Source organism: Marmota marmota, unplaced genomic scaffold (assembly GCF_001458135.2).
Source record: "Marmota marmota marmota unplaced genomic scaffold, marMar, whole genome shotgun sequence".
In the NCBI taxonomy this organism is placed as follows: domain Eukaryota; kingdom Metazoa; phylum Chordata; class Mammalia; order Rodentia; family Sciuridae; genus Marmota; species Marmota marmota.
This window is the reverse complement of record NW_026000037.1, coordinates 33,968,998-33,992,631: the sequence shown is the minus strand read 5'-3', so window position 1 is coordinate 33,992,631 and position 23,634 is coordinate 33,968,998. Positions and strand designations below refer to the sequence as shown.

Sequence of the window (23,634 nt, the reverse complement as noted above, 5' to 3'; positions counted from 1 at the left end):
GGGGGGCGGAAGCAGATGGCTCCAAAGCCCTTTTGAAAACCAAATTGACAGGAGATGCTTATCCAATTAGATGTAAAGGTGAGGAAGGGAGCAATGGTGGGAATGACCCGCAGATATCAGAACTGAGTCACACAGGGCTTGCAGGGATCTCATCTAGGTCTTCTATTAGATAGGCCCAAATGTACCAAATGCATCAGTACTCTTTAGGCAAACTAGCCAAAAGGCATTTCCTTTAGAAAGGAACTCTGGACAATATCTATTAAGGTATACAATCTCTGAAATAGTCGATTAAATTTGAAGAGTATATTGGGGTGATATTGACATTGTCTAGTGTTTTGAGACCTCTGTGTCCTTGTTGTCATGTTCAAGTACTATCAATTTGGGTTTTTTAGAAAATTAAATCAGTAACTGTTGCACTCCTTCCCTAAATTCAGAACCAATAGGAAAATAGGAACCATTCCTACTCCTAAAAAAATATAATAATAAAGTCAGTTGGCCAGTCACCAGGGCTGATTTGAGGAGCAGGCTTCTGATCTATGGTCACATGGCAAGCTAACACTGCCCCCACCCCACTCCGCTTGCCTTCTCCACTCTAGCTTTAGGAAAGCCTCATTATCTTAAGAAAGAAGTGTGGGTTTTAAAAGCGGATGAGCTAACCCTATTTCACTGCCTTACACGACAAGAGGATCCATGGTGCTTATCTTTTTATTTTGCCCCATCACCCTAGGAAACAAGTACCCACCAAGGCCAGAACCTCGGGTGTACTCTATCTACTCTCTAGAAACAGCACTGAACAAGAGCTTAGGTTGAAAATGATCAGAAGTCTCCTCCTGGTTGTATCACTCAGGCTGTGTGTTCTTGGGGACAGATTTACACACTACTAGGAATAAAGCACAGTAATTAAAAAGAAGTGCTTTGGGAATTAGTCAAAGGTATGGATTCATTTTATTCGTGTACTACAAAAAAAAAAAAGGAGGCCTCTTAGTCCTTCCCTTGGTCATTCATACTTTTTAGGTACTATTTTTTTCACATATAAGATGACAGGGTATACTTGGATGTCTTTTTTTCTAACAAATGGAATCCTTTCTTCAGATATCTGGGCTCCCTTGGGATGTGGGTCTGGATTCTAAGGATACTCAGAGAACATCTTGAAACTCTAACAAGCATAGTGTCTTCCTTCCCAACATTCCCTGGGCATCTGGTGGCTACTCACTCATTTCTTAATGATGAAGTGGCCACCTGTTCAAAGAACTAAACAGTGGTTATTCTCTTTGAGAGTGCTTGAAAAGGAGCACATCCATCTCTAATTAACATCAAGTAGAAAAAGTCAAGAAGCAAATGTGGGAAGATGAGGGCTCCTCTCAAAACACAAAATGATAAGAATTATCAAGGATCTACTTGTATAATAGTGAAAACTTGAACTGAGCTTAATTTTATTTCATTCGTTAGTTCTACAGATTATTTTTGTACAAATTTCTGCCTTTTTTATGCTATTGACTTGCATGTTTTCACTTCTATGATTGGCAACGTTCATTTTAATACGAAGTCTTTGCTATTCCACAGGAATGCTTAAGGGGGGAAAAATGCAACATTTTAAAGAAACATGTAAACAGAATGCAGACTCCTAAGCTGCAGAAAACACAGAGACTCCTGGCTTCAGGAATTCTCATTTCCCCTCAAATGTTGGTTTAGTCCTGCACTGAATTAGGCTGCAATATTTTATTATATGATAAAAAGCATCATTTAACAGGAAGTTATACTCTTTTATGTTGCTTTTGAATTTCATTTCCATGCTACCTTTAAGAAAATAAGTGCTAAGTAGAAGCAGAACAGGTATTTGTAATTACTCATGAGTCATTTGCTATCACATAATTTAATATCCACAGATCTTTAATATTTATAGCACATGTTGAAAGGATTTAACATATGTAGTGATCTTCACCAAGTAACTTTATACTCTTCTTGAATACAAAGATATAAATTTTGTCACCATTTATGCAACCTGCTAAAAATCTTGCTATTAATTCATGTGAATGAGTTTTTCCTCTAAAATTTTAATTAAAATACAAACACTTTGCACACTTCAATCGGCAATATCCTACACATGCATTTTAAAAAAAAAAAATACTGACTGATCAATTGGATAACAGGGTATTTCTTTGTAGTAAGATGTTTTCTTATACCTGAAAATTCCCACAAAGGAGTTACTTGTGTGAAATCCCAGTTAGGAGCCAGTAATCAGCACACTAGAAGGTTTCAGTGATAACAGCATTAAATTCACATTGCTGTCTACACATAAACATGCTCCAATACAAAAAAGAGGAACAGAAATCTAGGAAGGTAGATAGTTAAAATGAGCCTAGAAAACTAGGCAAAAATATTCAACATTAACAAGAAGCATGAGCACTAGGCTATATACCATCACAATCAAACTATGTATAACTTAGGATTTCTACCAGAGTTGCTATTCAATGCAGAATACTTTTATCATCAGTTATAATGAAATCAAGTAATTCCTTTTCAAGCCCTAAATGGAAATTATGCCAAAGCTTTCTAGAATAATACAACTAATTCACATATTTTAAAAATGTATGGTCTAATATAATTTTTTAAAAAATCTATTAATTTTTAATTGGCTAACTCTTCCCCCAGATTAGCAAAAATAGTGAGAGTAATAAGATATAATATTACTATGTTCTCCAAAATCTTATCAAAAGAAAGAAATACTACAACAAACCACATCTTTTGTTCCCCGTGAACCTTCTTTATGGGAAACTTTTCAGTTATGTCATTATTGTTACAAATCATTAAAATAATTATAATGCTGTATATTCTTTCGCCATCCAGTTTTCTTCATACTACTGAGAATTTCATCAATAATTGTGGGGTATTAGAAGGCAAAAAGTAAAGATTTTTCTAAATGCATTTTTCAAAGCCGAAGTGTACATTTTCCTAAAGGAATGAGAGAAAAATGTTTGATTAACTGACACTCAGAAATCATTCCTGAGCAATCTGTTAGAATTTCTTTCCCTTTACAATGTTTTCTGTTCTATGCTATCAAGAACTATGAATCATAATTTCTGGCAGCTAAAACCAAAGGGGGTGAGAGTCTATTAGCATCCTAAAAATATGCATGTCCTAATGCTCTCTTAAAATATGTCTGCTAAGAGATGTTTCAGATTTTCTCAGCCAAGCAAAATGACATTAACTAAGACCCTGGCATGAAGATTTGCTTATTTTAGTTTGCTTAACAATGTAACCATAGCACAAAAATATTGCTACTCAATGGCAGATAAGATATTCTCTTACATTCTGACCTATTGGCTTGTTAACATCACATGATAAATGATCAAATCCCTTATGATCACTAATTGTTATGAAGGCAAATAACTGAAAGTGTATTGGAATGAGTTCTTTCTAGGTTAAGACAGCATTCCTTCTTTCTATTTTGAAGGGGTCTGGTTAAATCCTTTACCCCAAACCAGGAATAATTGAGAATAATTAACAATTTAAATAAAGACAGCATAATGTGTCTACAAAAATAGCTGATGAATTTCTGGAAAATTCAAAAGTAATTTTTGTAAGTTTCTTGCATTCAGCAGTCCACAAGAAAATGTGCCTTTATTTGCCTTCGCCCTCAGAAAGTTTACTACAGGATTCCAGGAAGAATTTACTAAAAGGAAATAATATCTGGCAGGATATTTAGCTGACTCTGAGTAAAGGATGAGTAGGACACAGAGGTCAGACTGAGTCAAAAGAGGATGTCTTGTTATTCTGATGTTACACCTTTGAGGCAAAGGCCTAATACCTTTCCAGAAAATAAAAAGCAACAAATGAATACTTTTCTCTGCTAGAGACAGCAAGAGGACAAGGGTCACGGAATTGCTTCTCTGGATGCATTGTTTCACCCATTTTCTCTTTTTTAATAGAAAACAGCAAATTAATCAAAGGAACACTGCCACCTGTTTTACTTCATATAAGTAGTATATTTTTATACTTGCAAAAATACAGTATATTTTAAGCAAAGATAAAATGAAATGTTAGATGAATTTATTGGAAAACCCAAAGAAGTTTATTTAATAAGCACAAGTACACAAAAAAAGTAGAAAACAAAGAATTATGGAAACAACTATGATGTCAGGGAAGATGGAAACCTGGAAAGAGAAAGGGAATTCAAACAGGACTTGGAGAACAGAGCCCAATTAACAGTTGAGGAAACAGGAACAAAACATTGAGTGTGGATAAAAAGCCTTATCCTTGTTTCCTGCTGGGATCGTACCTAGAAATTTGCAGTTATTTGCAGTTATTCCATGAGATCAGTATTATCTGATGATTATAATATATTCCCAAATATATATTATGTAATTACATGTATTGCCAAAAAAAAAGAAATTTGTAATCAAATTCTTGGAATATACTGAATTAAGCAATGTTTAGTAGATTTATTTATTGAAGGACTTTTCATAATCTTTAACATTTTAATAAATTTTCATAAGATAGATACTACATGGTCACAGTATACTATTTTCATACACTTTCATTTAATTTGCTAATACTTCAATGATTTTTGCATCTATTTTCATGTGAGAAGTTGATCTGTAGTTTTCACATATTATCCATCTGTCTTCTTAACACAATAATGCCTACCTCATAAAATGACTTGGAACTGTTTCCTCCTCTTCAAGCAAGAATGAAAGCTTAGTTTCATCTTTCCTTGTCTTCTTCCTCCTCCTTCTTCTCATTCTTCTTTTTTTAGGTACTGCAAATTGAATTCAGGGGAGCTCAGCCACTGAGCTACATTCCCAGTCCTTTTCATTTTTTACTCTGACACAGAGTCTCACTAAATTTCTCAGACTGACCTTAAATTTGGGATCCTCTTGTCTCAGCCTCCCAAGAAGCTGAGATTACAGGCATATGCCACTAAGCCCACCTGTTTTTTTGTTTTTTGTTTTTTTCTTTATAAGTGTGATAGAATTCAGCAACAAAATCCTTTAGTCCTTCAATTTCTGGACCTTTTTTTGTCGGGGGGGGGGGGAGGGGGTCGGAGCTTCTAAATAATGAATTAACTGATTTAGTAATTATAGAACTATTATAGTTTGCAAACAATTACTAACTTGCTTAACTTATTGAATTATGTATTTAGCTTTACTCATAGTATTCATTTTGTCCTTTATCCCAGTCACCTTTCATTCATGATATTTTCATTTATGTCTTTCCTCTTTTGTCTTTCTGCTATAGGTACATCAATTTCACTGATCTTTTTAACGATTCCATTTTTGATTTAATTAATATTCTGTGTTTTCTATTTCAGTGTTACTGATTTCTGCTCTCATATATTTATTGCTTTTTACATGTATTTCCTTTGAATCTATTTCATATCATTCCTAGTTTCTTAAGATAGAGCTCTCTTTACTGTTTTGACACCACTCTTGTTTTCTGATAGGAGCTTTTAACACTATATATCTTCCTCTGAGCAACTTCCATATTTGGACATGATATAGTTTCATTTTTCTTGAGTTCAGAATATTTACAAATTTCTCTTGAGCCTTTTCCTTTGACACAAAGAGTATACAGAAATGTATTGTTTAATTTCCAAGTGTTTGAAGATTTTCTTGTTACCTTCTGTTATTGATTTCTAGATAGAGTCTATTATGTTCAGAAGACATGTTTTATATGATTTTAATTATTTGAAATTTTTAAAGATTTGTTTGTGACCCAGCATCTGCTTTTCTTTGTAAATATTGTATGTATACTCAAAGAGAATGGCATTCTTCTGTTGTTTCGGGGAATGATCTGTTTATGTGATTTAGGTCCAGTTAGTTCATAATAAGTATCCTTCATAATTTCACTATTAATTCTTCAGAAAGGAGCACTGAAATCTTAGTGCACATGCAAATTTTTTTTATCTCTCCTTTCAACTCTGTCAATATGGTTGTGGTGGTGCATTGCCTATAAGCCCAGCAATTTGGGAGGCTGAGGCAGGAGGATTGCAAGTTTGAGACCAGCCATAGCAATTTAATAAAACAAAAGGGGTAGATATAGCTCAGTGATATAGTGTCCCTGGGTTCAATCCCCTGTATACAAAAAAAAAAAAACTTATGTAGAGAAATGTTAAAAACATACAAAAAAAGGAAGGAAGGAAGAAGGACTAAAAGGAAAAAAGACAAGACAGAGACAGTAAAAAGTTGCATAAGACAGAGAAGGAAGAGGGAAAAGGAAAGAAAGGAAGGAGGAAATAAGGAAGAATCAAAAGAGAGAAAGGAAAAAGAGGGATGTAGAAAGATAAACTTTAATCTCCATTACCTGGCTGGAGGGCAATAAAGACAACTTCTTTAAAATATGATAAATTGCTTCCTCTGTCTGGGAAAGAGACCACAGTGAGGAAGCCACCATGTAGAAGCTGTGCTCCTCATCACATAGCCTTTGCCACAAAGTGGAGCAGAAATGCCACTTAAAAAAAAAATTAAAAGGCTAAAATTTAATGAAATGTTATCCTGAAAACCCTGGGGGTTGAGGTGGAAAAAAAAAACCTTCCTTGCAAAGCTTTCAAAAAATAAATTCTCATGGGTTATTAAATTGAAGAACAAAGCATAGCATAACCTCAGGGCAGGGGGGCAGTTGGCAGGCCCAATTTTGAAATGTCTTCTCCGATTTTTTTTTTCTTTTTTTCTGAACAACTCTAATAGGTTAAGAACTAAGGAGTTTTAGCTTGGAGAAAAGTTTCAACTGAAACTGAGTGTGAATGAGAGGATATCAAATATTTACACGTGTTTATACACTTATATTTCATCCTATGGTGTAGAGATTAGAAATCTCTGTCCATTATGAATTCGATCTTGTAAGCATATTTAAATGATAAACCAACCAAAGCACCATTCAAGTCTATTGAGGCTATTCTAAATAAATGACCCAAGTTGCACAATCAAAATGTGTGCTTTGTGCACATCATTCCTGTTCTATTGTGTCTTTCTTAGAATGGAAAAGCTGGAATCATGTTCACAGTAGCCAGCTTCAGACACTGAATAAGGACAAAGTGAAACATTGGCTTGGTGTATCATCTTTAGATGTGGTGAAGAGCAAGGCTTTCAAGAGACGAAGTTAACACAGAAACGTAGAAATATATACATATTATCTTGGCCTTGCCACCTCTCATCTCCACAAAGCTGCCACAGAAACACTGTCGTTAAAAATGACAGAATGAAGCAAATTACCATTATTATTAACTTGGATTTTTGTTTCCAATACCTAAACAAAACCAGAATTTTATTTGGCTGGAGTGGACCAGTAGAAAACTCCCTTTTCCCAATTAGAAGCAAAACAGAGGCATAAATCTAAATACACTGACTGACCTACAATTTTTTTTAAGCCCACATTGAAACCTCAGATTCTACTTCTGACTGTGACATGGAGTTGTGGGGAGCCCAGACTTCTTGTCTGAAAAGTGAAGCTATTGCCCAGAGACTTAAGCCACCCACCCAGGCACTCCTAGGCCACGACACAGGCCTGAGGCCTCTCTGCCTCATGGAAAGTGAAGACAGTATTTAAAGAAAAAAGTAATAAAACACCCACAAAGTGTGAGTGAGAAGTAAAATGAGAGCGATATGACCAAAAATGGCTTAAAATCGGACTCTCCAGCTTCCTTCTTAGAAATAATTTGGGATTTTTGAAATTGACTAATATTTTGGGAGAGTAAGGATTAATGGTAACACAAACAAAGAGGACATCCTTACCGTAGGTGGGTGGCAACATTCTCCATGAATTGGCTCAGCATTCTTTTACCTTTTTAATGCACAAACAGCTAACGGATCTTTCAGAAAAGTGTCACTATAGCAATTGTCGGACATTTATCCTGAAATATAAATTAATGTCCAATCTTCATCTTTAAAATTTTCAGATTTTATAGTTCTAAAGAATATCTATGTCCTTGTTCTCATCCATAGTGAAATTGGATATTTCTGCTAGCTTACACAATCAAGCAAGATCTTTCTCCCATTTGTCTTTATAAGTTTGTATTTTTTCCCCACTGTATGATTTTCCTACTGCTGCTATAACAAATTACCACAAACTTCACAGTTTAAAGCAACAAAAATTTATTATCTCTACGTTCGTTCTGGAGGTCATAAGTCCAAAATCCATCCCACTGGACTACATTCAAAGTGTCAACAGGACAGATTATTTCCATCTGGAGACTTCAGGGAGAATCATTTTCTTTGCCTTGACCTTGCTACTAGGGGCTACCTACATTCCTTGACTCATGAGATGCACTTTGATCTTTTAAATGCACTGCTCCAAATTCTATTTCCATATCAAATCCTCACTGCCCTTCTGTCTTCTTTTTACAAGGTACCTTGAAATTACATGGGTTGACATATTTTACACAATATCTTACCTTAAAGATTCTTACCTTAGACATCCTACTTTTGCCATGTGATGTGACATGTTCATGGGTTTCAGTAATTGAGACATGGACATCATTGAGTAGATATTGTTTAGTTTACCACAGCAACTTGAAAGTTTCCTATAATGAGCATATTTAGAGAACTTTACTTTGTGTGCCCTCTACCAGATAATTTCTCAAAAGTTTAAATAAAATCGATCCTAGTTATATGGGTCAGTGATATCACAAAGTGATGCAGACAAGGAGAGTTTAATAGGTATTATTCATAAATATGTGAGCAAGCTTGAGAGAAATCCATAAAGGATTGAGAAACACTCCTAGATTAGTAGTAATGGTCCAAAGCTCTAAAACTCAATGTCAAAAGGAAAAAGTAGTAACTAGAATCCCAAAAGAATTATAGCTTTGGGAGATGTTTCCTTCCACATGATTTGATAGTGAGGAATATTTCTGTTGCCAATCATCAAACAATAACAAGGAAAGAACCAGAGAAGTAAATATGTGCCTGACCTCTGTTGTCCTGGCAGTACATTGGCTAAACCAGTCAGAAGTCCAAAAACAAGGGAGCCTGAGTGAGCCAACCCATTGAGTCAAATCATCTGGGGCATCATTGAAGATCAAGAAGGGTGAAGAGTGAATATGGAGAGACAAACAGAGAAGAGCTAGTAAGGTCCTATTGTTTACCCTTCATCATCCACTCTTGTCCTATGTCCAAATGAAAAACACATTTCACTAACATAGGCGAAACACAGTGTCCCATCTGTTGCACATTATTACAGAATTAGGCCAATTCAGCTTTATTCCCAACAAAAACCTAAAGCATATAACATATAAGATAATCAGATTAATGAGACAAAGTTGAAAGTTGAGGATAAAGAAATAATTAAAATTGAGCCACTGCTATAGTCTTGTTACAAAGTGGATAATAACATCTTTCTTCATTTTCCACCATTGTTCTTTTCCATGTCACCACCTGCACTATTCTAGACTTTCATTGATGGAGATCCTAAGCCTTCATTCCCAAGAGATATGTATTCTTAGTATTACAGTCTTTCCTGGACTGTCATAATTTCCCATTGACCATTATTGGTAGACAAGGGAGGATCATGAGACATCCCAATGAATTCTCTAAGTTTCACACATGATGCTCTTTCTCCCACCTTATGTGGCAATCCAGTTTTCCCTGGTTAACCAGTATCGACCCTTCCTGACATTTCAGAGGTCTTATGGTTTTTTTATGAGGTGTCCCCCAAAAGCTCATGCGTGAGACAATGCAAGAAGGTTTTGAGGTGAAATCATTGAGTTATGTGAGCCTAATTGAGTTATGTTAACCTAATCAGTGTGTTGATTCTCTGATAGGATTACCTGAGTGATGACTGTGGGCAGAGGGGGTGTGATTGAAGGAGGTGAGTCAATGCGGGCATGCCTTTGGGGTATATATTTTGGGAGCAGAGCTTACACTCTCTCTCACTCTGCTTCCTGGTGTAATGTCCTGATCTGCTTTCCTCTGCCACCAGGATGTTCTGCCTCACCTCAGACTCCAAGGAATGGAGACAGCCATCTATGGACTGAGAACTCTGAAATCATGAACCCCCAAATAAACTCTTCCTCCTCTAATTGTTCTTTTCAGGTCTTTTGGTCACAGTGGCAAAAAAAGAAAAGAAAAGAAAAAGCTGAATAACAAGTGGCCACATTCTTTGCCAAAATGCCAGTGAGAAATATCACCTTCCAAAGTAACAGAATATGACCTTGGTTCCTGATGAGGACATTCCTTTCATGAAAGATTAGGACTTCCAAAGCCACCCATCCCAAATTCATGGAATATTAACAAAACCATGTCAAACAGCTTTGCTTTATTAGTGCAGTATGAAGAACTGCCAGTCTCCTTCCTGGAAACATGAATTTTGGCTATGGAAAAGACAGCACCCATATTGGTTGCAACATTATAGCATAGGTCACATCATTTACAAGAGCAGTTCCACCTGAAGAGAATGTAGAAAACACAGAAGCAGATAATAATACATCCTTATGTCAGCATTATAGTCTACTTCTTCAGAGAACTGTTCCACCCTTAATCAAGAGACTCTGGGTCTGTGAATTGGACTAATTCAAGAAACTGAATATGAGGCCATGTATGTATGCTAACCTTGGCAACCCATGTCAAATTCCTGCCAACCAAACAAGGGCTTCTTCACACATGAGAAACAACACCTGAGAACAGTACATATCTATTTTCATTTCTACAGATTCCATAATCAATGAACTATTGCCACAAGTCCCCATGAGTCAACCACTTCATCCTTGCAGCTTAAGATAATTGTGCTTAACTTGTTCTTGCTAGTTAAGCAGTGACATATGCTCTACCACTCTGTGGGCATTATTTCCTTGAAATCCAAGAGTCCACTGTCACTATATTCTCTCCTACTATCTTCACTGGCCTATGGGGAACTGACACTATAGATGCTGATGTTTTTCTTTATGAAACATTTCGGAACACTCTGGTGAAGGGAGTTTCTTATTGGGTTCTGTTTAGTGGCCACCTGAGTGAGTTTTATATAATAACATTCATCCCAACATTCATACTGCCATAAGGCTTTGAACTCCTTTCTACAATATTCCAAAGGGATCTGAAGCATTTCTTCCCTCTGAGTCCAGACAGCATTTTGTCTAGTCCTTACTTTACCATATTTGCATCATTCCCAGATAGTTAACTCAACACATTAGTTTTCTAAACCCAACTACAGTCAACTATATAGTAAACTTGGTCCTACCTAAACTTATGTTTTTCCTCCTCAATTCCCTTAAATACTATTCACATGTGCTGCACAGACTCCTACTGATATATTTGGCAATGTCCTGAATCCTTTAGCATATAATCTCTCTCCTTCTCAACCAGATGTTGTACTTCTCTGCCCATTCTCTCTTGTGAATCCCATTCTTTCATTGATGACTGTATGTCCCTGGGCAAGTCACTGCCTGGATATGAGCCATGACTTTAAAATGATGGTAATAATATCTATCTCATAGGGTAGGTGCATGAAATAAATGAGCAATATAAGTTTATAAAAAAAACCTTCTCTCAAGACCCTAGAACACATGAAGCACAAAAAATATTGTAACATTTCACCCCTTTAAAGATTCCCTTTGAACCATATTCCCAGACACAAGCAAAAATATCAACGAAAAACTGAACCAGTATAAGTTGCAAAGTTTCCTTTTTAACGTGGAGCTAAGAAAATCTTAAGCATTACAAAACTAATTTAGTTTAATGTTGACTTTCTCAAACATAGTAGGCATTCCAAAACAGTATTTGTGGAATTAAGTTCTAATCCAAAGTTTGAATCTGTATATCTGTCCTTGGAATTTATTCTCCTTCAAGCAACTATGTCTGAGAAAAAAAAAAAAAAAAAACTCCATAGGATTTCCAGATTTACCAGTAAAAGACAAATGCATCATAAATTGATATTTTAATTACTCATGAGTGGGACTGATGCTGAGCCTTGAGTATACTTAACAGGTTTTGTTTTTCATGAAAGCCTTCATTTCCGTTGACATTGGCAATCAGATTATGAATCTTAGCTCCAGTGCAGCAATTATGTCAAGCTCAGCTTGGGAGGGTAAAAGTGTTCAGTAGAGAGCAGTTGCCCTTGTTCAGAAGAAAAAATTACAAAAAGGATAAATGATTACTTATTAAACTCACCCTACTTGGGGAATGATAAAGTTCTTATGGAAACATATTAATAAATCTACCCTCAGAAACCTACTTTCCACCTTGCATGGCAGAAGTAAATAGAAAGATAATAGAAATGGGTCACAGAAATTTCATTTATTAACTATCATATTTTATTTTTCTATTGCCTAGGAAGAAAGTGTGAACATGCTGTTTCTCCATATGTTTTAATTTATACTAATACGTTCCCCAATTAAGTTGCTGGGGAACGCCCTTTTAAAAGCGATGCATTTAAGAGTAGCTTGCCATCTACTTGTGATGTCAGTGCTAATGGTTTTAAGAACCTACAGTTTGGGGAAATGACCATATGTATGTGTTGCAGAGTCCATATTCATTCTTTTGGGAAGCAACTTTCTTAATAGCAAAAAGGTGCAACATATAAACTCATAGTCGAGAGTCATCTATTAGAAATTCATTTGTTCCAAATACTTCCCCAATGTGTAAAACTGAGATACAAAACAACCATTCCATGATGTGCTTCAAAAATATACCAGATGTATTTCTCCATTCTTGTGGGAACCTGTGGATTAGCCTCCCCACATGAGCAATCCCTGGGCAGGAAGATCATTTCCTCCTCCTTTTCCCACGAACTCTTTTGCAATTTGCAGGACATTATGGGAAATTTGCCACAATATGTGGGACACTTTGGTCTCTCCCTGGAATTTTACAAGCATGCGCTGCCATAGTTTGAAGCAGGAATCAAGATATTTGTTTCATATGGTGAGATCTAACATAATATAACACTTCATGAGGGGACCAGGGGCTTGCCTCCCCTTTCCAAAGTCATTAGATCTGACAGTACATGCCATTCATTTAGTCAAACTGCAGAACAGAAAGGCATAACCATTAGCTACAGATATCCCTGCTGATTTAACAGTGTTGGAGATTGCAACATCATATCTCGGTACTGGCAGGGAGGAAAGGAGCTGGCAAACCCATCCAAAAATGGGTTCTCCTCTTAAGAGAAGTTTAAATTCTGCCATGCTCTATGCTGTGGAACTCACAGAAGTTTGAGCAACAACAAAACATAGTTTTTATATTTTTATTCCCTCAGTGGGCCTGTTAGAACCTGAAGCAGGGCTATGATTACTTCTAAACACAAACTTGAATTGTTTAAGAAATATCCATTTACTTCAGATATTTTTATAACTGTTTTTTTAAACAAACAAACAAAATTATCTATCAAAGTATAAGAAAGCTTGCAGGCTGTATCTAAAAGAAACTGCCCAGTAAAAGTAGTTGATATCACCAACTCCAAGTCATTGCTCTACACTTACCTCTTGACTGCTGTGCTATTCCTATGAGTCACTGACACATGGGTTATATCCAGATAGACTCACAAATGAAGTGATTATACTGAACTATGATTGATCTAATTACCAGTGGAAATTGGCTATTAATATGGAGGGAAAATAATTCAGTCTGAACAGGATGCATTCAGTGGCATTGCAAAAGACATGCCTATAATCAGAGGTAATCAAAATTTTAAAAAATTAAAGTTCTCCCAAGTTGGCTTTCAGTATGGAATTCTTTTTAAAAAGAAAACAAAACTAATCAAATTCTAACTCAATTTTTTAAAAAAAATTTCAATAATAAGAGAGAGAAGGGAAACTGCATGGAAATGGAAGGAGACCCTCATCGTTATACAAAATTGCATATAAGAGGAAGTGAGGGGAAAATGGAAAAAAAAAACAAGGAAGAGAAATGAAGTACAGTAGATGGGGTAGAGAGAGAAGATGGGAGGGAAGGGGAGGGGAGGGGGGATAGTAGAGGATAGAAAAGGCAGCAGAATACAACAGACACTAGTATGGCAGTATGTAAAAACGTGGATGTGATTTTGCAATCTGTATGCGGGGGAAAATTGGGAGTTTATAACCCACTTGAATCAAATGTATGAAATATGATATGTCAAGAGCTTTGTAATGTTTTGAACAACTAATAATAAAAAAATAAAAAAATTCAATAGTAAACAAAGGCATATACACCTTGAAAGCACCTCCAAACTGCTCTAAAAACTTGTGTGAAATACTTTTTTTACCACCCACTTAACAACTGTGTTCATATCCCTTCTTACACACACACACACACACACATACACACACACACTAGGTGAAAGCAACTTTTTATCTTTACAAAAAATAAAAATGACACTAAATGTAATAGACATATTTTTATCATTCATCTTACTTAACCTTTAAATAAAAACGGGCAACTCTTTACTACTGTCTTAAAACTCTCACTTCCGTTGACTTCCATAAAAGGTCATTTTCCTACCTTTCTTTTTATTCTGGCCACTTTATTGGCAGACGCTTTCCCTTCTTCCCCTGGGCATTTGTGTTGGTGTTAAATCACTTTCTCTTTTCACTATATACTCTCTACAGCAGATATCCCCTTGAAGTCCCTCGGTCTGGCTTGAATATGTCCCCCAATTTTCCTGTGTTGGAAACATAATTCCCAAAGTCATATGTTAATGATATTTGAGAGAAGGAACCTCTGCATAGTGAATGAGTCATGAGAACTATACCCTCATGAGTGGGTTAATCCACTTGTGGATTAACAGATTAACAGCTATCATGGAAATAGCTTTGTATAAGAAGAACTCTCTATCACATTTGCTCTTTGTCACCATGTGATGCTCTCTACCATCTTAAGATGCAGCAAGAAGGCCTACTAAATGAGGAACAGATGCCAGCATCATGCTCTTAGACTTTCCTAGCCTCCAGAATCATGAGTTAAAGAAACCTCTATTGTTTATAAATTAGCCAGTCTCAGATATTGTGTTATAGGAACAGAAAACAAAATAAGATACTCATGCAATTTTTATGGAGATAAATTTGGGTTTCTTCCAATGTTTCCTGATGGAAGCACATTGATCCAGTGGTGCCAGCCAGAAACCTAGGAATGATCTTTAACAGTTCTCTTCACCAATTTTCCCCCATGGAACCACTCCATCAGAAATTCCTAGGAGATTCCCCCTAATTTTTTATTGATTTCATCCATTTCGGTCCATCTCTGGTGCCACTACTCTTATTAAAGCTACCATTACATCTTATCCAGACCATTAAAATAATTGAGCTTTATACTTCTACTCTTGCCCTATTCAAACTAAACCCCTCACAAAATTCATAGTAGCTTAGGTAAACAATAAATTTGCTTATAATACCCAGGGCACAAAGAGCAAGGCTCTAAATGGTTCCTCCTCTACACATCTCATTAGCATATCTCCCACACAGTTTCTTCCACACTTTCTGCTGTTGGTATAACTACTCTATTTTCAGTCTCTAATATGCCATGCATGGGGGTCTTTTTGCCAAATACTCTTGCCTTGCATGGGGGTCTTTTTGCCAAATACTCTTTTTCTCTTGCATCAGTCATTCTTCATGCAGATCTCACCTCAAATGTCACTTATCCAGAGAAGCTTTCCATGAGTTCCCTGAATAAGCCAAACTTCCCCAATACGACCTCATAACATTCCTATACCTCTAATTTATGGCACTTTTAAGCATTATAATACGAAGATTATCTATGTGATATTAAGATTTATGCACATAAACAACAAGTTCCTCAAGAGTAAGCAGTAAAGAATCTACTCTATTCACCATGGTATGCTCAAATTCAGTACATTGTATATGTTAAATCACTATTAGTAGAATAAATGAGTGAATGAATTACAGGCTCTGAAAATTTAATAAATAAATACAGATACTCACTAGAATTATTGATCAAACAAAGAACAATGGCTTAAGTGATTATAGGACTTGATATTCACAGCGAGGTTAATGGTGTTGATAATTATTAAAATAAAGACAGGGACATTGATAATACTGATGATAAGGGGGATGTTAGCTGACAAGGCACTTTGGACAAAGCTCATGAACAATGTGCCAGTAAAATCTTCATCCTGACCCTAAGATTAAATACTCCTGTCCCCTTTTATGAGGGCACTGAAATTCAGAAAGATAAGGTGATTTGTGCAATTACGATCAGTAAAATGTGATAACCATCTCAAGAATGTTTTTATTATTTTTATCTATGGAGTAGAAGAAAATTTCTCATTCCTTTTTCAGTCCAATAATGCCAAACTTTATATATTTGGTGCCTTTGGGGAAAATTGCTGACCTTTAATAATGAGCTTGGGAACAAGCATTGCCAATAATTTAAGTGTGTTGTTGTTCATCATCAGCAAATGGAACTTTCCTTTTCGGTACCGCAAAAGTATTAACTTAAAATGTATGTTAACGTTAAAGTAGTCAGCTAACTTGAATCTTTTCTTCTTACTACAGTGTTTTCTCTATTTAAGACCCAAATTGTATGCCTCATGTAGGAAGTAGAACTACCCAAACATTCATAGTAGATCTTCTAGAAAGAAAAGGTGAATTTATGATGACTCTCTTGTACATGTTCTAAATGTTTTCCTATTTGTTATTCCAAAGTAGCCTATAAAATGTAACTATAAAACATACTGTGACAACACAGAACATACCAACATAATTTTTAAAAACCACAAATAATTGTTCTTCCTTTTCTGAACATTCACCTTTAGAGACTGACATCTTCTATAGCATGGCTTCCACACAGGAAAGCTGTAAAAACACTAATAAGCTGAAGCCACAACTTCTTGATAGAAAATAAACTTCAATGTTTGCTGAACTCTAAGTGTCAGAAAAGGATTCTCCAACTCTGGACAACAGCCCATCATCATATGCAAGATATTGCAAGATATTGGGTTGAACATCCCCTGATCATCCCAGCATTTTTTGTATATAAATTATCTTATATGAACCTTCTGTCACCTAAATTTTTAGAATATATAATTAATAATATAAACTATTTGGATAAACCTGTGAAAATGACAGCTGATCCTGTTTTAAGAAATGTGTCGCTCTGTCTCACAAGAAGTCATGCAATACTGAGACCTAATGATGGTTTTACAACTGTTTTCCAGCATATTTTTACATTGCATGCATTTTCACTTCCAGCCATGAATCTAGTACTTAACAAGACAGAAAATTAATAATTCAGTTGAACATGTTTAACCAGGTAATGCAATCACAGCTAACTCTCCACATGAATGAGCTTTATTTTATTTTTCTAGACAGATTTTAAGTCATCTGATACTATGATCAAAGCAACTGAAATTGTAATACACCTAAAAGAAGAATAAGTATACACCTCAAAACACTTTTGTTCTGTGTTTACATGAAAAAAGGGAGAGGGAAGAGTTTGGGGAGGGGGAGTGGCAGGCTGACACTCTATGCGTAACTTGTTCCATTGTATCTCATTATTGCAGCACATATGGCTTGTACCATGCCTATCTGAGATCCCTCCAACACATAGGAATAAGCAGAAAAAGTGAGGAATTAAGTGTTAGCCTTCACTTAGAGTTTCCCGACTTTGGAGATTTTCTCTAAGAGTATTATTTAAAAGTTGTTAATTTCCTTTTATAACAGTTTTTTTTTTTTAATGAAAGAAATTCCTGATGGAAGTGCAAAGGGGATGCTATGATAGACTAGACTGCAAAAGGTTCTAAAGATGTGTAAATACTTACTTGTGGACTGTCTGAAATTCAGAGGATGCAAATATTCATCAAGGACTTTGAAACATTATTGATCTGACTCCCTCATTTTATTTAGACTATTAGTATCTGCCTTTAAAATACAAATTGGATATTTCTTTTTTAACGAGTAGGTTAAATTGATTCTACCAAGTCAGTTTTATATAAATATTTAGAACATTTTTTGAAAATTTGCATCCCAAAGCACAGCAAAAAATCTTTAAACAAAGCTTTTCCAATCATCATCATCATCATCATCATCATCATCATCATCCAATCATGGTTTAAATATCAGCTATACCTGTAGTGACCCATCATCATACTTTGTACCATTAGATATTCTCTAATTTCCCATAATATCAGGTCACTAGGCAGCTCTTTCATCTATGTCAAAATGGTTTGGGAATCTCTTCCCCAGGAAAGTTTTAAGTAGTAAGTTCTCCTTGTGAAAATGGCTTTAGTTACCTGTCAATTGTTTTCCAAGATAGTTTTGAGATTGAAAATCAAATTTTACCAACTTTGACATGTTCTACAACCTAAAAATGCAAAATCTACTACATGTATAACTTTAAGCCTTTCATTATATTAGCTTGGATGTCAAAAGGAAAGTACAGTTTTAATAATTGATTTAGAAGACAAAAAAGATAAGATGATTTTATTCACCTAGAATAATTTAAGTGAAAGCTAAACCCTATCTACCATGCACATGAACCATTTAGATTTTTCTGCTTTAACAAATACAAATAAAGCAAGTTTATAATTTTAAAATAAGTGTATTTCTTATTTAAAATGTCTCCTTTCTGTCAGGAGCACATGCCTGTAATCCCAATAATTTGGGAGACTAAGGAAAGAGATTCACAAGTTTGAGCTCAGCCTCAACAACTTAGAGTGACTCTGTCTCAAAATAAAAATTAAAAAAGAAAACTAGGGATGTGGGAATATAGCTCAGTAATAGAGCACCCTGGGTTCAATCGCTTTTGCCTAGAACAAAAAAAAAAAGAAGAAGAAAAAATAAAGAACTCTCCCATTTACATTTTACCCAGTCACATAACAGAATAACAGATGTGATAATTCAAATATAAAAATATTTTAGTGCTCTATATGTGCAACAAGAATTGTAATGCATTCTGATGTCATTTATTTTTAAAAAAATCAATTTAAAATATTTTAGAATTCTAATCCTAGGGTAGCAACTTAAAAATAACATTGATTTCTTTAGCACTTATTTGTGTGTTTTTCATGTATTCTATATATTTGCCTAACTGTGTAAAGAAACTTTAAAGAAATTTGAACATACATGAGTGAGTACTCAACAGTTAGGAAGATATTAGGAGCAACGCTTACTCCAGTTAGAAAAGACCTTATCACTGTTGAGAAGCATGAGGTAGGAAGAAGGGGTTACTTAGAGCTATTTATTTCTAATTTTAAACTGATTCTACTTGTATAGTTTATGTGTCTTTAGTTGGAAGTAAGGTAGAGGAATGAAGAAGAATTCAAAGCTGATTCAGAATTTCTAGTGTTGAGTCTAATCCAAACATTGATTACAACCAAGATTGTCTTGAACAAATATTAACTTCCTATTTAACAGGGAAAATACATTTTAATAGCATATCTGGGCCCCTGCTTGAAGGGCAGCAGTATCATATCATTTTTATAAACAATTATGATTCCGTAAATACATTGGAAGCAAATACATGTGGATGAAATTTCCTTGACATCATTTAAAAATAATTAAGGGAAGGAAATACTTGGGATAGAAAGCATTTGGAATTTTATTGAAAACAAGCCTTTTGTAGAATAACGGAGATGCTTAATGAGCCTAAAATGTGGGTGTGTTGGCAAATCTTCCTTTTGGATTAATAAACTTTTTATTACTAGAGCCTGGTGGGTATACATTCCTCAGATCTAGTGTCAGCATTACCCTCCTTCAAGAAAGAACACTGGGCATAAGTATGGACTATATTTGTAGTGTCCTTCAGGCCTGGGAAGGAATCATAGCAAAAAACATCATAATATGACACAATTTTCTTCCTGAATTGACTTGCTCTTAGAGATAATTATTATGAGGGAAATGACTTGAACATTGGACTTATACTCAGAGTAAAATTCTTTATCTAGTGTTTTGAGTTATTTTAAATGTACTTATCCTGACAGAATAACCCATAATCACTGGGAAATAGTTTAAGGAATAAAAAAAAAACAATGATATGGAAACACAAGGCCACAGACTTGCCTACTTTTAGGCCAATCCTGTTCTAGAATGTGGTAGTAGTAACTTTAGTTACTATTTTTTGTGAGTGTAGGCCTCAAAAAATTCAAAAAGAAAGAAAAAATAATGGCTTCCCAGTATCAAAGACTGATAATACAATCCTTCATTTAGAATACACTTGGATATTAAACTTTCCATGCACAAAAAATACTTTGTAGGTTAGAAGATATATCTGCAAAGGAATCATTTGGGTCAATCCTTAGAAATATTTTACATTTTACTTAATTTAACAGCATTAAAAATCTTTTGAAACACTGTTTATCCATTCTCCAAATAAACACTACAAGAATTCAGAGTTTTGGTGTGCTTTTTTGTTTGTTTGTTTGTTTGCTTAAGTCAAAACTAGGAGAAGGCAAATGTACTGGAAGAGGAGAGACTCAAAATATGCCTTTAGAGATGCCCTAGGATTTGGCAAGGCAAAAAGATGCAAAAGAAAGTAGGCCACTGGACAAAGCACTGGAAAACAAGAATCCAAGCAAAAGACTGAGTTTGCTAGCAAGGCAGAGGTTAACCTGACCAGACTAAGGGAATGCAAAGATGAATGAAACATAAAGCATAAAAGCTCTAATGCTGAGCCGAAAGGTAGGAAATAAGGCAAAAAGAAAGGGTACAAATGCTGAGTTCAGAAATGTCATGGTGAAATGCTTGCATTAGAATATTAGTGTGGAGTTACAGGTACACAGAATGGATTGGAGTAGAGACACTCAAAATAAGAAAATGAACTAGAATGTTACTGCAGAATTGGGAGCATAAATTGATTAAGCACAGAGATGTTAAACCAGCAGTCACCAAAACCAGTGGAGCAAGAACATTACCAATATGTCAAAGGCCAACATAGCCACTTTAGGGAGATATCCGGGCATATTATTATGGATAAAGTCTGGACTGAGGGCTCAGATGAAACTTCACTTTATTAGCTCTCTATCTTTAAGTAATATAATCCCTTCAAAGTCTTCATTTCCTCATCTGGAAAAATAGGGATAAAAATACCTATCATGCAGAGATCTTGTAAAAAATAAATGAATACACAGAAAACACCTGAAAATAAATAAATAATAGTTTGGATTTTTTTCTTAATTAAAAACCCATAGACAAAGGAGATGTGAGATTTCTGTGATTTCCCATCTTAGCCAAAAATGTTTTTAAAGTATCTTCTTTTGCTGACCCTAACAGGTATACTCCAGGAAAAATTTGGATGGATTGGGGATCCCTGTTTGATGAATACTTTTAATCATCACTTGCAAAAATGCAAGTTATTTTCTGTTCTGCTTCTTGCTATTATTCTTTCTCAAACCAATGGCTGAGAAAAAAGTGAAAATTCAGCAGGACAAAACAGAGAGATGATATAACTTAAGGAACATCTGGACGCAAATGAAGAAAACTACATTTCTCATATTGATCAGTTTTTGCTTCAAGAACTCCAGGAATTCTTTCTGGTCATGGTAACACATACCTATCATCTCACCTACTCTGGAGGCTGAGGCAGGAGAATCACAAGTTGGAGGTCAGCCTCGGAAACTTAACAAGACACTGTCTCAAAATGAAAAAAATAAAAATAAAAAGGGCCAGGATGTAGTTCAGTGGTAGAGACCTCGAAGTTCAATCCCCAGAACTACAAAACAAAATAAAACATAACCCTTCATGTATTCTGTGTGATAAATATAATAGATGCTGCTCTTCTTTTTTGTTTTCCTGTAGCTAAACTCTGTAATTTGTAAGCAAACATCTGCATACACAGAAACCAACCTCCTAGAAAAGTCAAAGTTTTAACATACCATTTTGTAAGTGGCATTGACCTTCCACAACTCTGAGTGCAGAAGTTGACTTTCACCTGAAAGGCACACAGCTACCTTTCCAGGTCTGGTAGTGTTCCAGAAACAAGTGCAATTGTCTTCCAAAACAATGTAAATAGAAAATAGGATTTCCTTATGTGTCAACAACTCTACCAGAAAGACATATTAGTGTTGTCTTTCTAATTTCAAGGAATGGAAGAGAGAGGAGTTAAAAATATTAAATAATAATATAATATAATATTAAATAATAATAACATTATGTATTATTTAATAATATTATATAGTATGAAATTATAACAATAAAATCTGATATTAAATAATAATATTCTGTGCCTTAAACTTGTTTAATCTTTAGCTAATTTTTTAATTATATTCTATTTCCTAACATTAGGTTTTTAGGTGCATACTTTTATGAATTACAGTTAAATAGCTAATAAAAGAATAGAAATGTAGGCTATTCCCATCATCCCAAAAGTTCTTTTGTACCCCTATTCCCAGCACCAGGCATCTACTACAATAATATTTGTCCCAATAATTTCCCTTTTCCATTTAAATGGAATTCTAGTATGGAGTAATACAGTATGATTGCTTTAGTATCTGGCCTTTTTTCACTTGATATTAACTGCCTTGAGATCCAACCATGTTGTTACATAAATCAGTAAATAGTTCCCCATTTTTTGCTGAGCAAAGTTTCATATATGGATATGCTACCGTTTGCTTATAATTCCAGCAGTTGATGTACATTAGATTGTTAACTATTTTGGAGAGTGAATGAATAAAGCTACTATAAGTGTCACATGCAATTTTATGTGGTCATGTTTTTATTTTTCCTAGGTAAGTGACTTCAATAGGGACTGCTAAGTCAAATATCAAATACAGATTTAATTTTATAAGAAAATTCAAAAACTTTATAAGAAAACCCAAAATGGCAAAACATTTTTGCATTCTCAATGGCAATGTAGCGAGTGTTCCAGTTGCTCTACATTCTTACAACAGTTTGCTATCATTTTTAACAAATAAATAAACAAAAATTTTAAAAGTTTTACCTTTCTAATAGGCATACCGTAGTTTCTCATTGTGGTTTCATTTTGATTTGACTGATGTTCATAAGTTTATTTACCATATGTATCTTCTTTTTGATGAAATTTTCTAATCATTTGCATGGTTTTTTCTTTATTCATTTCAAAATTTTTATTATACCTGAGTTGTGAGGGTTCTGAATACATGTCCATTACCAAATATGTGTTTTGAAAATATCTTTGTTTTCATTTTCTTAATATCAATTTTTGAACAGCAGAAATTTTAAATGTTGATAAAATCTAAATTTTTGTTAAAATTTCTTCTTTTTTGTCTATTTTCTAAGAAATATTTGCCTTGACCACAATAATAACGTTTTCTTCTAGAAATTTTACTATGTTTTTCTTCTAGAAATGTTGTAGTTTGGTATTGCTCTTTTAAGTCTAGCATACAGTTCTAGTTAGCATTATTCCCTGGATGTATATCTGACATTTCAACAAAATCATATCTGTTAAATTCAGTAGTATTGTAGTTAGATTCTCAAATAGTAAGCATTGAAAACTGCTTTGACTATTCTAGGTCTTTGCCTCTCCCTATGAATCAATTTTAAAATCTTACTCTTGATCTTTACACAAAACCTTGTCAGAATTTTTATAGGGGTTGCATTGTCACTATATAAAATGAGAAAGAAAAAAATCTCAAAAATGCCAAATATTTTATCTGTACACATGGTATAACTCTCCTTTATTTCAATCTTCTTTGATTTCTTTAAATTGTGCTGTAATTTTTAGCGCACAAATAATGAGACATGTTTAGTTTTATCCATAAAAGTTCACATTTTTTTGGTGAACATTATTATAAATGATGGTTCTTTTT

General features: G+C 34.7%; 1 long non-coding RNA gene across 2 annotated transcripts in view; it reads right to left on the bottom strand.

The window, feature by feature from the left end:
- Positions 1-23,634, bottom strand: part of LOC125619387 — an 81,017-nt gene that overhangs the window by 5,126 nt on the left and 52,257 nt on the right. For both annotated transcript variants that reach the window (XR_007350913.1, XR_007350914.1), the window contains exons 2-4: positions 14,400-14,559; positions 8,405-8,518; positions 4,648-4,759 (exon numbers count right to left, since the gene is read on the bottom strand). This is a non-coding gene — a long non-coding RNA (uncharacterized LOC125619387). The remainder of the gene's footprint in view (positions 1-4,647; positions 4,760-8,404; positions 8,519-14,399; positions 14,560-23,634) is intronic.